Consider the following 18,566-nt stretch of genomic DNA (forward strand, 5'->3'; position numbering starts at 1 on the left):
TGCCCTTTACTATTGTTCTCTTTTATACACTTTCTCTCAGTTACCCATAACCTCTGAGATTCTCAAATCTAAATCCCTAATCCCAATCTCTCCCTCAAACCATGGTTTTGCATCTTCCAGGTAGTCTCTCTACATTTCCAACCAGATATTCATCTTTAAAGCCAATAGATCTCTGACTAAATTCATCATCTTTCATCCTACGTCAATTGTCTCCTGTGCTTCTCTGCGTCCCGGCAGTTACGATTGTGCCGCCTTTATCTTTGCTTTCACTGAGTCCTGTCAGGTCTCTATCTCACTCAGGGTCCATGTTTTCATCCCAGTTACCATCACATTAGCTCACACCTTGGCTTTCTCATGTCTGTCCTGTTGTGATAGCATTTATACTCCCCCTTCTCTTTGCTAGTTCTTTTGGTTTTAATGCATCTTGTATACTGGTATGAGAGTAACTTTTCCCACAGAATTTTTCTCTTAAAAACTTTCATTCAATTAATAATTTGAACATTGCCTGGGCATTTGATGGTATTAAGGAATTTTAAAATAAATAAATTTATTTATTTATTTATGGCTGTGTTGGGTGTTCGTTGCTGCACACTGGCTTTCTCTAGTTGCGGCAAGCCAGGGCTACTCTTCGTTGCAGTGCACGGGCTTCTCATTGCAGTGGCTTCTCTTGTGAGCATGGACTCTAGGTGCATGGGCTTCAGTAGTTGTGGCATGTGGGCTCAGTAATTGTGGCTTTTGAGCTCTGGAGCACAGGCTCAGTAGTTGTGGTGCATGGGCTTAGTTGCTCTGAGGCATGTGGGATCTTCCCAGACCAGGGCTCAAACCCATGTGCCCTGCAGTAGCAGGCGGATTCTTAACCACTCCGCCACCAGGAAAGTCCCAAGGAATTATTATTTTTAGATCTGATAGTAGTTTTGAGGTTGTATTAGAAAGGGAAAGAGGCCCTTATCTTTTATGCATACATACTGAAGTATTTATGAATAATTGATATGATACTTGGATTTGATTCAACTCATATGGAGTGAGAAAACATGGATGGGAGTGTAGATAGATAGGCCAGAGTTGATGCTTACTCAGACTAGTTGATGGGCACATGGAGGTTCACTATACTGTTCCTTATAATCTTATATATGTTTGAAATTTTGCATAATAAAAATTATTTTAAGTCAACTCTTTAGTTCTTTAAGTGCTCGTAAAATAAAGTCCAAACTCTTTATTTAGGAATAGAAAGCACAAGCCAATCCCAGTCTATCCTCCCAGTGTCATTGGCCAGTGCCTCCCACATATATCCTTTGCTCATGTGGCAGATTAGCAGACTCTTCGTTGTGTGTGTGACCGTCTTTCCCCAATCCTCTGCGTTCCTGTACACTTCTTACCATGAGCACCTCGGCTGCAGGATTGCCTTTAGTCTAGGTATAAGGTAGTTTGCAAGAGCTGTACATCGCTGTAAAGCCATCAACCAATGACAAAGAGGGTTGGTGATTAAATTCCCCAGCTGTTTTCTCTTTTGGGTGGATCCCCCAGAAGTCTCCAATGGACTTGAGTTCCAGTTGCCCACTCTGGTATCTTACTGTTGAACACATTAGTATTGCTTTCCTTCCCTTCTTGGTCTCACCTCTCCACTTCTGTACTGGATCAGTTGCATCGAGTCCTAGTTTCAGGCTCTCCTGGGGGGTCGCCAGTCTCACCCAGCTGTTAACTCATCCTAGTCTGGTTCTGTGCCTTTGTTCAAGCCATGCTCTTGGCCATACATGCCCCTCCATACCTATTACTTATATCATTGCCTTTTCTAATCTTAAATTTTAAAACAGTGCTAGTTTTAGAAAACTTTGAATATATAAACATTACAGAGAAAACAAAAACCATTCATGGTTACAACACCCCACAGATGGACATTTTCTTTAGTCTTTTTCTGTGTGTGTGTCTGCAATCATCTGACCATTTTCCTGGGGCTTGAAGATCCACTTCCAGGATGGCTCACTCACATGGTTCTTGGCAGGATCTCTTGGTTCCTCACTGACTTTGGCAGAAGGTTTTGGTTCCTTGCATATTGGCCTAAAAGGCATCCTGAATGTTCACACGACATGGCAGCCGGTTTCAGCAGGGAACGTGATTTAAGAGAGAGAGCAAGAAGAAAGTTACAATATCTTACTATGACTTACCCTTGAAAGTAACCTACCACTTCTGCCTTATTCCACTGGTCACACCAACGAACCCAGATACAAAGTAGGAGGAAACTATATAGGGGCGTGAATATTATAAGGCTGGGAACATTGAGGGCATCTTTGAAGCTGGCTAGCAGAGCTAGTTTGTAATCTGGAGCTGCTTTGGGGGTTTTCAAAAACTGCCGTTAGGGCATACCTTTTTTTATGTCTTTGTAGCCTGGCCTCTGAAGAGAAATCATTTCATGTCCCTTTTCACTGTGTCTCACCTGCCTCTTTAAGATCTCAGACTTTCTTCTAGTTCTATTTTAATGATACTATTTTTCTTTGTTTGTTACTATTCTGAAAATTTTCCAATTCTGCGAATAAGACTCAGGCATCTTTTTCAAACCACTCCCATTTCTTCCTAATTTATATATTCTTAAATATTTATTTATTTATTTAATTTTGGGCTGTGTTGGGTCCCAGCTGCGGCATGCAGGCTCTTCGTTGCGGTGCACAGGCTTCTCTCTCTAGTTGTGGCATGCAGGCTCTAGAGTGCATGGGCTCTGCAGTTGCAGCACAGGCTCTCTAGTTGTGGCTTGCATGCTCAGTAGGCGTGGTGCACGTTCTTAGTTGCCCCACAGCATGTGGGATCCCATTTCCCCATCAGGGATCGAACCCATGTCCCCTGAATTGGAAGGTGGATTCCCAACCACTGGACCACCAGGGAAGTCCCCCATTTCTTCCTAATTTCTAAAGCATATCTGATTTCTAGATTTAGAATGTTCCAGAAACATCCCTGTTAAATCACTTTCTTAGGCTTTGTTGCCTTATTTTCAGGATTGTTTCTTTACCTTAAGAAAAGAAGATGAAATAGTATTTTTATTATAACAGCTTCCTCCATTGTTAGTTGTTCATTGATAAAAACTATCACTCTTCCCTTGGTGAAATAATAGTTTGGGTCTCGTATCTAAAACTACCATCAGAATCTGTGTATTAAAGACAGTCTGTGTTATAGTGGTGAGAGGGTGAGTTTTGAGGCCATAGGCAAAGCTGCATGACTCCTAAAGTGAACCCTTTCACAGATTTCTCCTTGGCCCTGAGTATAGTTTAAAGCAGAATAAGAAGGAAAATTATCAGGGCAGCTGAATTACACCTGCCCATTGAGGGCCTGCACTAGGAATTTAAAACTAAGACTCCACCCATTAGTATCATGGCCCTTATGGAACTTTGTTGCCTTTGGATTTAAGTCATGAAGATATTTTCTAATAATTTATCCAAACATTTCACATTCATGAAATTATTTATTTTAGCGATAATGTAAAGTTTATAGCATAACGTTAAATTTAATTAAACCTTCAAAACAATGTAAATAGACATTACAATTAAAATAAAACTATGGCAGGAGGTACCTGATGGTCAGCAGGGAAAACTTGTTCTACAATTATTTTATAATTGAGCTATAAAATTAGTTCAAATACTACACTTGTTTTTTCAGTACCTATCAATAAAAATTACAGAGTTTTCTCATTTGAAGATTGTAATTCATGATTGAACATAATGAGGAGTCCTTAATGGAGGATGTGCCTTTTCTTAAATGTCCCATTTTTATAACTCTGGACCCTCAACATTCTTCAAATGCAGCACTCGTTTTCCTGCTCTCGTTTCTTCAGTTTGAAGGCTAATTTGTTAGCTTTCTTCTCTGCTCTCTGTTCCCTGTGCTCTTCTTTTATAACTTGCTTTCTTGCTCTTTTATTTTCTTTGCTTTCATTTTTAGAACGTGGTTGAGTTGATACCTTAAGTAGATCATTGCCATTAATCATCTGCATTTATTAACTTGTTTTGCTGTGAGTCCTTTCTCTGGTAAGCCATTGAGAGGTATTCCTGTCCTATTAAATACTTGGATTTGTTTGGGCTTTGGTTAATATTTGATAAGCTAAGGATGGTTGAATAAATGTGAGCATGTGCTACAAATGAATTCACAATGCCACTTCTCTTTTGCTTCTTCTAGAACTAGAGAAACCATCTCTTCTTCCTCAGACTCATCAATATCATTAACTGGCAGACCTTCATCCTCAGAGTCTTAAAGTGTATTCAACTTCATACAATTCTCTGCCTTCTCTTTGCATTCGTCATTAAAAACTTCATGTAACCGATTGCTATCTATTGATACATGAATGGAATCCTCCAATTTGGCATTATCTGGCGCTCCAATCTTGTTATTATCTTAATTGCTCATAAAACTTCTCAAACTGCTCATGTAGGGTCAGCTGCTCATTTCTTCTCGCGACTGAGGAAGTAATAGAATTCTCTATGAAGTGACCTTTTATTTCTTCTTCCTAAAAAAATGGCTTCCTATACTTCACGAGGTTTGCACAGGCAGACGAAATCATCTTCATTTGCGAACGGGCTTTAAAAATCATAGTCATCGGGCTTCCCTGGTGGCGCAGTGGTTGAGAGTCCGCCTGCCGATGCAGGGGACACGGGTTCGTGCCCTGGTCCGGGAGGATCCCACATGCTGCGGAGCGGCTGGGCCCGTGAGCCATGGCCACTGAGCCTGCGCGTCCGGAGCCTGTGCTCCGCAACGGGAGAGGCCACAACAGTGAGAGGCCCGTGTACCACAAAAAGAAAAAAAGAAAAAAAAAATCATAGTCATCATTCCTCCCTATCACTTTCCTTCCCATCCATATCTTTCCACTCACTGCCATTTTCAGCTTTAGATTTCTTTCCATCTATTCCCTCTTCCTCTCTTGTTCCTCATCAGCCTGAAGGATAAAATCATTTTCACATCATCACCAAGAGCTGCAACAACGTCAGGATCCAAATCCAGTTGAGGACCCAAAATAGCAGCTGTTCTATTTACCAATTCAATACCTTCCTTAAATTCTGATGCAAACTCTGATTAAGGCAAAGTAAATCCATGGCCTAGAATTATTAAAGTTTCCTCTTTCTCATCTCTCCTGTTACGCTGAAGGTATTTTGAATTTAAGCCCATAGGGCCCAGGTGATTCTTTCAAGTGCCGTAGGTAGTTATAATCATTGTCAAAGAACTCTTCATAACTTCTTCTGTTTTGCTCACGTTCTTCATTTATTTCGTGTAGGCAACAGAACCCTCTGGGGTGCATTTTCATCTGCTACTAAAGACTCTGTGACTCAAATGGACCATGTGGAAAAGGCACAGTTTTCCTCTCTCTAAAGAGCTTTCCCCCCCATTCTGTTGCTGTGTGGGGCTCACACCAAGAACAGTGACCTGAGGGTCCCAGAGCAGGTGACACATCTTGGAAGTGGACAAGGCCTACCTAGTAGCCACGTCTTAAGGCCATGCCATACATCTACTCTTGGACTTCACACTGCAGGTCTGAAGAATTGGCTCAGAGACACAATAAAAGCTGCAAATATTATTCCACCCAACAATGCCGAAAAACACTTAATCCCTGCCTCAGCTACACCTGCAAGGTCAGCCAAAGCTGCCAAAAGAGTCTCAAGTTACCTGTCTGACTCTGTGCCCCACTCAGGCTTGAAAACCCACATGGCCTAACACAGTAAAGCCCCAGCCTTGATCAAAACACTGGTTTCCCATGATATTTTGTCCCCTCCCTCATCCATTTCTTATTTATTTCTCAAGGTTGCCTGCCCGTTTACCAAGATGTTGGACCAATAAGTACTTCATCCCTTCTCCCCATCCTGAGTCTGGAACCAATATAGAGACAGATGTAGGCTCCCAAGAGAAGAAACTAATCACTTAATATATCACTTTTATTAAAAAGAAAGCTGATTTCTAGAATCAGAGAACTCCAGAGATTGTCCTTTTAAATTAAACTCTTAGTCTCTGGCTTCCATGTGTTCACTGAGTGTTGTTTCTACCTTATTTAACCCCAAAATGAAACTTATTCTCTTCATAATATAGGCCTCCACTAGTTGTTATTTGTTCATTAATAAGTCTACTAATTTTGCCTAGTTAAATAACAATTTGGATTTCTTAAGATCTATGGCCAAATAGGTATGCACCCCCAATTTAGACATGGTTACCCACCTTGCCACTGGCACAGCTGACAAGCACAAGTGTCACTCTTATGGCAGGTCCCTTACTCCATCACAGAGAGCTGTGCATGGCTCCTGAGGTCAGGTTGTCACTGAAAGAGGAATGGCTTATATTGAATGGCCCAGTTGATTCCCCCAAACTTTCCAGTCAGGTACATCATTCCTCACCTGGTTGGAGCAGAAGTCAGAAAGGTTAGTTACTTCAGTAGATGCACTTCTACATAAAACCTGAAGCCAGGTAAATGGAACTCCCTCCCAGTAGATATATATCCTCTGTCCATCAATATGTGAGAGGTAATTTCAGTGCCCCCCAGTCCACCCCCACTTTTAAGGCTGAGGTATTTAGTTAGCTCAGAGGCAGCTGATTCAGAAGACAGAGCAATCATCAGAGGAAAGTACCAGTAGCACGTCTAGTCTCATCCCTGATGATAATTGTTTCTGCTATATAGGTAACCTACTAGTCAGTGAAGACGTTCAGATTTGGATAACAGAAAGTTTAGTTACAAAGGTCAAATCAAATTTCCTCCATTTAACTTTCATGATTTTTCCCCTCCAGTCTGAATTATAGAACAGAAAATGGAAATGACCATTTGTTAGCATTCTTCATGCCACTGAAGAATGTTCCTACCATATTATGTGGAGGCTAGGTGTAAATTAGAGGATATGCTCCCACTTTGTTTTATGAGGCATTGACATATCTGTCTTATATTTTTAATTTTCTATAGAGATAACAATCTGAGAATTGCTTGAGAATGTTTGAGAATGATGCAAAAAAAGAATCTTGGGTTAGGCTTGGAAACAAATATAATTTAGAATATAATGTAGTCCATAAGAAAATGTGTTGATTTACATGTTTATATAACTGATTGTGACATTTGAAGTGATTATAATATAGCAGGTAGAGAGAAAATTATATCTTTGTAAATATAAGTCAGTGCATTAAGAGCAAGAAATTAGTATTGTGAAATTCCAAAATTAATTTGTTATATCAAATATGCACAGTATTCCTCTTCCCTCTTTTTTATTTTTGTCATCTAATGGATTAATTGTATACTTTTTTTGGAGTCCATTTTACCTCCATAGTTAGCTTATTAGCTGTAACTCTTGGCCATCTTACTTGCTAGGTTGTTTTAGAGTGTGTATTATACAGCTTTAACTTATCACAGTCTACCTCCGAGTGATAACCTATTTTACATACAGAATGAGAATATAAATATAATATATTTCCATTACTTTACTCTCTGCCTTTTTGCTACTGTCATCATACAGTTTACTTCTAGATATCTTATTAAGCACCTAATACATTGTCACCATTTTTACTTTGAATGGTTGATTATATTTGAAAGATTAATAATAATAAAATAATAATTTAAAATTTTTCTTTTTTTATTGAAGTGTAGTTGATTTACCGTGTTGTGCCCATCTCTGCTGTGCAGCACAGTGACTCAGTTATACACACGTATACATTCTTTTTTTTTTTATTTTTTAACATCTTTATTGGAGTATAATTGCTTTACAATGGTGTGTTAGTTTCTGCTTTACAACAAAATGAATCAGTTATATATATACATATGTTCTCATATCTCTTCCCTCTTGCGTCTCCCTCCCTCCCACCCTCCCTATCCTACCCCTCCAGGCGGTCACAAAGCACCGAGCTGATCTCCCTGTGCTATGTGGCTGCTCCCCACTAGCTACCTACCTTAAGTTTGGTAGTGTATATATGTCCATGCCTCTCTCTCGCTTTGTCACAGCTTACCCTTCCCCCTCCCCATATCCTCAAGTCCATTCTCCAGTAGGTCTGTGTCTTTATTCCTGTTTTACCCCTAGGTTCTTCATGACATTTTTTTTTCTTAAATTCCATATATATGTGTTAGCATACAGTATTTGTCTCTCTCTTTCTGACTTACTTCACTCTGTATGACAGACTCTAGGTCCATCCACCTCATTACAAATAGCTCAATTTCATTTCTTTTTATGGCTGAGTAATATTCCGTTGTATATATGTGCCACATCTTCTTTATCCATTCATCCGATGATGGGCACTTAGGTTGTTTCCATCTCCAGGCTATTGTAAATAGAGCTGCAATGAACATTTTGGTACATGACTCTTTTTGAATTATGGTTTTCTCAGGGTATATGCCCAGTAGTGGGATTGCTGGGTCATATAGTAGTTCTATTTGTAGTTTTTTAAGGAACCTCCATACTGTTCTCTGTAGTGGCTGTACCAATTCACATTCGCACCAGCAGTGCAAGAGTGTTCCCTATTCTCCACACCCCCTCCAGCATTAATTGTTTCTAGATTTTTTGATGATGGCCATTCTGACTGGTGTGAGATGATATCTCATTGTAGTTTTGACTTGCATTTCTCTAATGATTAATGATGTTGAGCATTCTTTCATGTGTTTGTTGGCAGTCTCTATATCTTCTTTGGAGAAATGTCTATTTAGGTCTTCTGCCCATTTTTGGATTGCGTTGTTTGTTTTTTTATTATTAAGCTGCATGAGCTGCTTATAAACTTTGGAGATTAATCCTTTGTCAGTTGCTTCATTTGCAAATATTTTCTCCCATTCTGAGGGTTGTCTTTTGGTCTTGTTTATGGTTTCCTTTGTTGTGCAAAAACTTTTAAGTTTCATTATGTCCCATTTGTTTATTTTTGTTTTTATTTCCCTTTCTCTAGGAGGTGGGTCAGAAAGGATCTTGCTGTGATTTATGTCATAGAGTGTTCTGCCTATGTTTTCCTCTAAGAGTTTGATAGTTTCTGGCCTTACATTTAGGTCTTTTATCCATTTTGAGCTTATTTTTGTGTATGGTGTTAGGGAGTGATCTAATCTCATAGTTTTACATGTACCTGTCCAGTTTTCCCATCACCACTTATTGAAGAGGCTGTCCTTTCTCCACTGTACATTCCTACCTCCTTTATCAAAGATAAGGTGACCATATGTGCTTGGGTTTATCTCTGGGCTTTCTATCCTGTTCCATTGATCTGTACTTCTGTTTTTGTGCCAGTACCATACTGGGTTGATTACTGTAGCTTTGTAGTATAGTCTGAAGTAAGGGAGCCTGATTCCTCCAGCTCCTTTTTTCATTCTCAAGATTGCTTTGGCTATTCGGGGTCTTTTGTGTTCCCATACAAATTGTGAAATTTTTTTTTTCTAGTTCTGTGAAAAATGCCGGTGGTAGTTTGATAGGGATTGCATTGAATCTATAGATTGCTTTGGGTAGTAGAGTCATTTTCACAATGTTGATTCTTCCAATCCAAGAACATGGTATATCTCTCCATCTATTTGTATCATCTTTAATTTCTTTCATCAGTGTCTTATAATTTTCTGCATACAGGTCTTTTGTCTCCTTAGGTAGGTCTATTCCTAGATATTTTATTCTTTTTGTTGCAATGGTAAATGGGAGTGTTTTCTTGATTTCACTTTCAGATTTTTCATCATTAGTGTATAGGAATGCCAGAGATTTCTGTGCATTAATTTTGTATCCTGCTACTTTACCAAATTCATTGATTAGTTCTAGTAGTTTTCTGGTAGCATCTTTAGGATTCTCTATGTATAGTATCATGTCATCTGCAAACAGTGACAGCTTTACTTCTTTTCCGATTTGGATTCCTTTTATTTCCTTTTCTTCTCTGATTGCTGTGGCTAAAACTTCCAAAACTATGTTGAATAAGAGTGGCAAGAGTGGGCAACCTTGTCTTTTTCCTGATCTTCTTTTTTAATATTCTTTTCCATTATGGTTTATCCCAGGAGACTGGATATAGTTCCCTGTGCTATACAGTAGGACCTTGTTGTTTATCCATTCTAAATGTAATTGTTTGCATCTACCTATACCAAACTCCAAGTCCATCCCTCTGCCTCTCCCCTTCCCCCTTGACAACCACAAGTCTGATCTCTATGTCTGTGAGTTTGTTTCTGTTTTGCAGATAGGTTCATTTGTGTCATATTTTAGATTCCACATATAAGTGATATCATGGTTATTTGTCTTTCTCTTTCTGGCTTAGTTCACTTAGTATGATAACCTCTAGTTGCATCCATGTTGCTGCAAATGGCATTATTTTGTTCCTTTTTGTGGCTGAGTAGTATTCCATTGTATATATGTACCACATCTTCTTTATCCACTCATCTGTTGATGGACCTTTAAGTTGTTTCCATGTTTTGGCTATTGCAAACAGTGCTGCTATGAACATAGGGGTGCTTGTATCTTTTTGAATTATAGTTTTGTTCGGGTTTATGCCCAGGAGTGGGATTGCTGGATCATATGGTAACTCTATTTTTAGTTTTCTAAGGAACCTCCATGCCGTTTTCTGTAGTGACTGCACCAACTTACATTCCCACCAACAATGTAGGAGGGTTCCCTTTCTCCATACCCTCTCCAGCATTTGTTATTTATAGACTTTTTAATGATGGCCATTCTGACCAATGTGAGATGGTACCTCATTGTAGTTTTGTTTGCATTTCTCTAATAATTAGTGACGGTGAGCATCTTTTCATGTGCCTACTGGCCATCTGTATGTCTTCTTTGGAGAAATGTCTATTAAGGTCTTTTGCCCATTTTTCAATTGGGTTGTTTGTTTTTTTGTTGTTGAGTTGTATGTGCTGTTTGTATGTTAGCAACTTTCTTTATATTTACCCTCGTGATTACCAGATCCAATGATCTTCAGTCCATCGTGTAGATACAGGTTTGCATCTGGTATCATTTTACTTCTGCCTGAAGGATTTTAACATTTTTTGTAGTGTGAGTCTTCTAGTGATGAAAACTTTCAGCTTTTGTGTGCCTGAAAAAGTTTTTATTTTACTTTGTTGCTTTGTATGATATTTTTCCTGGGTAAAGAACCTCGAGTTTATCATACTTTTCTTTTAGTACTTTAAAGATGTTGCTGTACTTGTCTTCTAGCTTGCATTGTTTTCTTCAAGAAATCTGTCATCACTATCTTTGTGTCTCTGTATATTGTCTGTGTCCTCAGGTTGCTTTTAAGATTTTCCCTTTAGCACTGGTTTTAAGTAATTTCATTATAATGTGCCTTGGTGTAGTTTTTTTCCTTTTTTCTTCCATGTTTCTTTCTTTCTTTTTTTTTTGCGGTACGCGGGCCTCTCACCGTCATGGCCTCCCCCGTTGCGGAGCACAGGCTCCGGACGCGCAGGCTCAGCTGCCATGGCTCACGGGCCCAGGCGCTCCGCGGCATGCGGGATCTTCCCGGACCGGGGCACGAACCCGTGTCCCCTGCATCGGCAGGCGGACTCTCAACCACTGCGCCACCAGGGAAGCCCCTCTTCCATGTTTCTTATTCTTGGGGTTTGTTAAGTTTCTTGGATCTATGTGTTTATGATTTTAATCAAGTTCGGTACATTTTCAGCCACTATTGCTCTAAATATTTCCTCCTCCCAGCCTTTTGGAGACTCTGATTGCATGCATATTAGCTGCTTGTAGGCATCCCACAGTTAATGGATACTCTGTTATGTGAATGTTTTCAATCTTTTTTCTCTCTATATTTCATTTAGGATAGGTTCTGTTGCTGTGCCTTCAAGTTTGTTAATTTTTTTTTTCAGTGTATAATTTATTAATTCCATCTCATGTATTTTTCCTCTTAGATGCTGTAATCTTAACCTGTAGATGTTCCATTTGGGCTACTTTTATATCTTCTATGTTTTACTTACTTTCAAACTCTTGTCTAACTGCTTGAACATATGGAATACAGTTGTAACTGGTTTAATGGCCTTGTGAACTGATTTTATCATCTGTGTCATTTCTGTATCAGTTATCATTGATTGATTTTTTTCTCATTATAGATTATATTTTCCTGCTTCTTTGTATGCCTGGTAATTTTAAAATTTGATATAAGAAATTGTGAATTTTACCTTGGGTGTTTCTATTTTCGTATTTCTTTAAGGTATTCTTGAGCTTGTTTTAGGATACAGTTAGTTGGAAACCATTTGATCCTACGTGGATCTTGCTTTTAAGCTTTGTTAGGTGAAACTAGAGTTGTATTTAGCCTAGAGTTAATTCACCCCAACTAGTGAGGCAGGACCCTTCTTAGTACTCTGAACAATGACCCTTAATAATGAGATTTTACACTCTGACATTTGGGACAGACATTATTCCTGACCCTGTTTGGCCTCCTAACACTGCTAGCTCTAATCTTTTCTTTTCTGGCCTCAGGTAGTTTCCTCACTTTGTATGCACTGATTGGGACTCCACTGAATACTCAGCAAAAACTTCTGCAGATCTCAGAAGTTCTCTCTTTGTAAAACATTGTCCCTTCCAGTACTCTATGATGAAAATTTTAGCCATCTTCATTTTCCTGGACACCCAGCTCTGCCTCCTAACTCAGGGAGATACCTGGGCTCTGTCTGATATTCCCCTCCCTGTGCAATACCCTGGAAACTTTTTTCAGGCAGTAAGCTAGGTAATCAAAGGGCTCACCTCAACTTTTCCCTGTCTCTGAAGGATCACTGTCCTTCATTGCCTGGTATCCAAAGTTTTGAGTGCTGTTGTTTCATATATTTTGTCTGTTTTTTTCAGTTGTTTGAAGAGAGAATGTAAATCTAACCCCTCTTATTCAGTCTTGAATGGAAGTGGAAGTCCCATTGGTTGATTTTTTTTTTTTCTAATCTTGCCACCAGCCTTACATACTGGATTAAACCCTACTTGGTCATGGTCCACCATTCTTTTTATTTATTGCTGGATTGGGTTTGCTAATAGTTTGTTGAAGAATTTTACATCTGTGTTCCTAATGGATATTGGTCTGTACTTTTCTTTCCTCATAATGCCTTCACCTGGTTTTGGTCTCAGGGTAATGCCACCTTCATAACATGAATTGGGAAATGTTTTCTCCTCTTCTACTGTCTGCAACAAGTTGTATATAATTTATATTCTTTCTTTCTTTTTTTAAATATTTATTTATTTTACTTTTGGCTGCATTGGGTCTTCGTTGTTGAGCGTGGGCTTTTCTCTAGTTGCAGCGAGCGGGAGCTACCCTTTGTTGTGGTGCATGGGCTTCTCCTTGTGGTGGCTTCTCGTTGCAGAGCACAGGCTCTGGGTGCGTGGACTTCAGTAGTTGCAGCATGTGGGCTCAGTAGTTGTGGCTCGCAGGCTCTAGAGCGCAGGCTTAGTAGTTGTGGCACACGGGCATAGTTGCTCTGTGGCATGTGGGATCTTCCCGGAGCAGGGCTCGAACCCATGTCCCCTGCACTGGCAGGCAGATTCTTAACAACTGTGCCACCAGGGGAAGTCCCTATATTATTTCTTTATTAAAGGTTGGGTAGATTTAGCAGTGAAAATATTTGGACCTGGAGTTTTCTTTGTTGGAAGGCTTTTAAGGACAAATTCAATTTCTTTAATAGATATAGGACTGTTCAGATTACCTTTTTCCTCTTGTGTGAGATGTGATACTTTGGGTGTTGTAAAGAATTAATCAATTTCATCAAAGTTGCCAAGAGCAGTTTCTGTGGAATGGTGCAGGCAAAAGCCAGACTGGAGTAGACTTAAGAGGTCTTTAGAGGAGTTTTGGTGCAAAGAGAACCACATAATGTGGTCGCTTCTGAAGAGAAGTGGGTTCAAGAGGTTTTTTCTTTTTTAATATAAAGAGGAATAAGAGAATATATGGTGATGAGAGTAACCCAGTAGAGAATTCTGGTTGCCCAATGTTTAATTCATATGAGTAGTGTGTAATCAAATAAGATAAAAGGTACACAAACTGATTTTAGATTGCAGAGTGGTATGCATAGAGAATTTTAATATGAATTTAATGCACATTCTTCTTGATCTTTCATCCTTACATCCTAGATGAAGACAGATTACTGAGTAGTATTCAGTCAAGAGCTTCTCTACCAGCTTGGAAAAAGCATGCTGCTAGGTAACTATTGGTCTTCAGGCTTAATTCCAAATGAGAATTATTATAGTTGAGGGGAAGTTGTTTTAATATACATTATTACTATCCCCTGGTTCCCCACTTACTCTCCCACGACTTGCTGTTTTGTTTCTAAAATGGGAAATGGAAAATTATGCTGATAACTTTTATTCAGTTGTGAAAATAGCCACTGAATGGAGCCAACAAGATACTCTAATGCCCTTAGAAAGAGGAGGGAGGGTCTCAGCAGCTGGCATGCAGACAGTTATACCGGGGACATGGGATGAGAGGTGATTTCTGCCGACTGAGATCAACAAATTGTCTTTGATTTGGAGCCAGTCATCATGCAAAGAGCTGAAACAAGAGTGACCTAAGCAAAGCATACTATTAAGTGCAAAATCCTGAGAGGGAAAAAAGCTTACTGTCATTCAGTGTGTAGTGTGACAGAATACGGTGATGGTGGAGTGTGTTACAAGATGAAATATCAGATATAAGACAGGGTCCAAATTATTAGAGATTTGTGGGCTATGGTTAAAAAATTACATTTTATTAAATGTTTGATACTAAATAGAGGATTTCTGTTATTAAAAGATCACTTGGGCTGCTGCATAAAAGACTGTAGCAAGCAAGAATGGAAGCTGATAGACTACTGCAGTAATTCATAAAATGGTGGTATTATATATTAGGGTGAGATAAAGTGAAGTAGATGGATTTGGAGTGGATTTTGGAGGTAGAACTCAAAATCTGAAATTAGGCTGAGGTTAGAATTCTTCTGCAGCTTACTTATTGTATGACTTTGGAAAAGTTTTAAAAACCTTTCCTACATTTTTTCTCATGGGCAGAAGGGGGATTATGGGAATATTAAAATAACATGTGTAAAATATAAGCTTTATACCATGATGTCTGACATGTAGTAGTCACTTAATAAATAGTAATCATTCTTATGTTATTGTAGCCCCGTAACTGATATTCCTGTGTCCAGTTCCCTCTCCACACAAACATATCTCCATATTGCTACTAGAATTGTCTTTTAAGTCACAGATTACATCATTCCTTTGCTCAAGAAACCCTTTAAGTCCTTCTAATCAGTATAAACTTCATGGCATATATCAGGGACGCCCATCTGTCTTTGCATCTTCATCTCTCGCATCATTCTTCTCCCATTTACCATAGACTCTGGACTAGTGCTTCTTGAATTTTAATGTGCCTACCGCTCACCAGGGGATCTTGTTAAAACGCAGACCCCAATTCAGAAGAGCTGAGGTTCTGCATTCCTAACAAGCTTCCAGGGGATGCTGTTTCTGCTGGTCTCTGGACCACACTGTGAGAAGCATAGTACTAGAGTACTTAAAGTCCCTGAAGGGTACATTGTGTCCCTGCAACTTTGGCTTGTCGCATCAGTCTGATCTCATTGTCCAGACTGACCTTTCTCTTATTTCTCTGAAATCATTCTCATCTTTCAAGGTCTATCTAGCTCAAAGGTCACTATCTCTATGAAATTTTCTTCAAATATCCATTTTGTTCACCATCACAGCTTCCCAAATGTTTGCTTTCTCCATTCCCCATAGTATTTTGTAAATAGCTTGTATCACAGCATGCCACTGATATTTAGATCCATGGTCTTCCTTGTGGGACGGTGCTCTCTGAGGTCAAGCACGTGTCTCTGTTTCTTCTTTAAGTTCTACAGCTTCTTGCACAGAGGGCACCTGACAGATGCTCAGTAAATATTTCTTGAGTAAATGAAACTGATATATACTTCTGAAAAATGGTGAATCACTCCGTATAGTAAATGTTACTCCAAGTAATAAAAGGCTTTTTTAAAGCTTAAATTGCTGATTTTGCATTTCTTTATGTAAAATACTCCTATTCTTGTTAAGTTTTCTTCAGTGTTCTAGCTGGTCACCCAAAGCAATATATTCATAATACATATCTATTAGTTCTTAACAGAGCAATATATCTTTTCAAGCTTGTAAAGCCTCAGGCTTTCTCTTAGTTAACACCAAGCTAAAATTTATAAAGATTACACACACTGTGAAAAATGATTTCTTTTAACTGTGCTGTCAGAGAGTAACATGGTTAAAATCTTTTGTCTGAAGCTGGTAAGGAATGAGAAGAAGAATGGGAATGTAACTGCTTTTTAAACATTTAAATTATGTAAAGAGAAGAATAAGGATGCTACTTAATATATGTCTTAATATCTATAGTCAAATACAAAATATTTCATTTCCAACTTTTAAGAAATCACATTTGTCTAATGGAGAAATTTAAGAATCACATTAGATGAAAAGTTTCTTAAGAGCATGCATGTGCAGTTATGTCCACTTCTCAAGAGTTCTTTAGCCTTTATGAAATTTTCTCAAGGAGAGAAATCAGGTTAGCCCTCCCTCCCCACCCCACCATGTTCCCAACAAGGGAAAATCTCTTCAAAGTCTGTTAGAACTCCTTGCTTACTTTGCAACATAAAATTAGAGCATTCCCTTAAATGGCTAAAGCTAGAGATATATATAGCTATGAAAGCTTGGACAGCTCCTTCTCAGGGCTGAAGAATTGTGTTTTCCATATGCACAACTCTTGGTGTTGCTGATTTCAGTTAAGTAGACTTTCAAATTTTAATTTGCATAGCATTAACACTTCGCCCTGAGAAGCAACAGTTTTATGGAGACATTTCCTTGTCTGTTCTCATGCAATTAAAAAAAAATCCACGGGGCATTCATTAACACTTCTAAAAGTGATAGGCTGTGTTTTATGCCATTTTCATTTGCATTGCTTCTGATCTTGCCATAACTAATTAAAAGGGAATTTAGGGTAATATAAACAATGCTTTTTGGCTATAATAAAAGCTGTTTTTTTGTCTGACAAAGAAGTAAAGTCTACAAGGTCTTTTGGACAAAGGATAAGGATATGCTCTTTATAGCTTGACTCTCAAGAGACCTTTATAGTCTATTATGTTTGAGGTTGCTTCCTTTGTGGAACTTTCTTCTAGTGTAGCTTCTACTGCCTAGCATTCTGTCCTCTTACCTCAGCCTAGGGAGGCTGCCCTTAAATAAATCTCTTTGGTGGGAAGGTAAGATTTCAACTGGGTCTTGTAATAAGAATATGATTATACTATTAGGAGGGCAGGTAGTTGGTTTTGCCTCATTAAGAAAGAATTGTCAGCTGAAGCCAAGATACGGGGAGAAGGTCAGTAACATTCTGGAGGTAGCTCAGTAATCAGCTTTGTTGCATAATAATAGATAATTTAAAAAGGAAAGGTGAGACAGATTTTTGAGAAACTTCAATTTGGAGCATGAATTCAGTACATATTGAAACTTATTCACTACATATTGATAAATTATTAAAGGATTTTTTAAAATGCTAGAATGATGCCCATGTTAAATTTGGATGGGCATAGTTATGAGATATCCTGGGACTACGGTAATTCTCAGCCAGTTAGGAAAGGGAGGGAAATACAATAGATGAAACTGGGCCTTGGCAAGCTGATCTACATGTATGGTCTCGTCCATGGCAAGCTCACAGGCTCAAGCAGTAAATGGGCAATGATCATAACAGGAATCACTCCCTGTGCTGGGGAATAGCAATCAAGAATATTAACTAGCAATTGGGAGTCAGGAAGGTCACAGTGCATGGCACAAAATCTTACCATTGGGCAGACCCCTCGCCAGTGCGGGACAGGTTCAGAGTGCAGTAATCAGGTGAAGAAGGGGCTTTTCATAACTGAGGCAGAGAATTAGGGACCCCTTGTTGGTTATTGAGGTTCAAGACAGGATTCCAGTTTTACAGTTTCTGTGTATGGCGGGATGGAATAGGTTGAATGTGGGGGCTGGGATTTTAGGCTAATCTAAGCAGAAAGAGAGAGGAAGATAGAGACATACACTCAGTCTGATGGATTGAGCCAACAGCATCTGGCTATGTGATTGCCCCAGGCTTATACCTAGTTCACTGGACCTTAGTTTTGGTTGGTGATGAAGGAGGCTGTAGGCTTGAGGAAATCCAGCTGTCAGTGCTGGATCATCATATCTGGAAAGGCTAATCCAATAGTGGTATTGAGGTTGTAAACTGCTATGGGGCTGAGCCTGCAGTAGTTGAGTCAGCTTTGGGGAAGAAGCAGAGGAAATGAATCAGGGTGTAGCAGATGTTTCATATAATGGGTCTGTCCCCTCTGGAAAACTCTTTAGTGGCTTTCATGATAATGTTCAAATGCAATGGTCTGCTATTTAAGTCCCTATCCAATACAAATTAAATGCCTCTGTCCTGTGTTATCTCTTACTGTTCCCTACATGGATTTTCCATTGCAAGCAACTTAATTTACACACTGTCCTCATATACCTCATGCTTCTCATTTTCCACTTCTTTTCTTACAATTCTTTCTTCCTGGAATACCTTTTCCTACTTTTTTTCTACCTACAAAAGTCTGTAAGATCCAGAACAATCCTTTGTGTACCTCTTGTGTATTTCAGCACAAAGTAACCTCTCTCCCAACATCGATCTTATCCATAAAACATTTGCTTATCCTACATTCCTGTGAGAATTCT

At 39.0% G+C, this 18,566-nt stretch overlaps 1 pseudogene; it reads right to left on the reverse strand.

The window, feature by feature from the left end:
- Positions 1–3,778: 3,778 nt before the first annotated feature.
- On the reverse strand, positions 3,779–5,421 carry LOC101278533 (protein LTV1 homolog; annotated as a pseudogene).
- Between the last annotated feature and the right edge of the window lie 13,145 nt (positions 5,422–18,566).

Source organism: Orcinus orca, chromosome 4 (assembly GCF_937001465.1).
Source record: "Orcinus orca chromosome 4, mOrcOrc1.1, whole genome shotgun sequence".
Lineage (NCBI taxonomy): Eukaryota > Metazoa > Chordata > Mammalia > Artiodactyla > Delphinidae > Orcinus > Orcinus orca.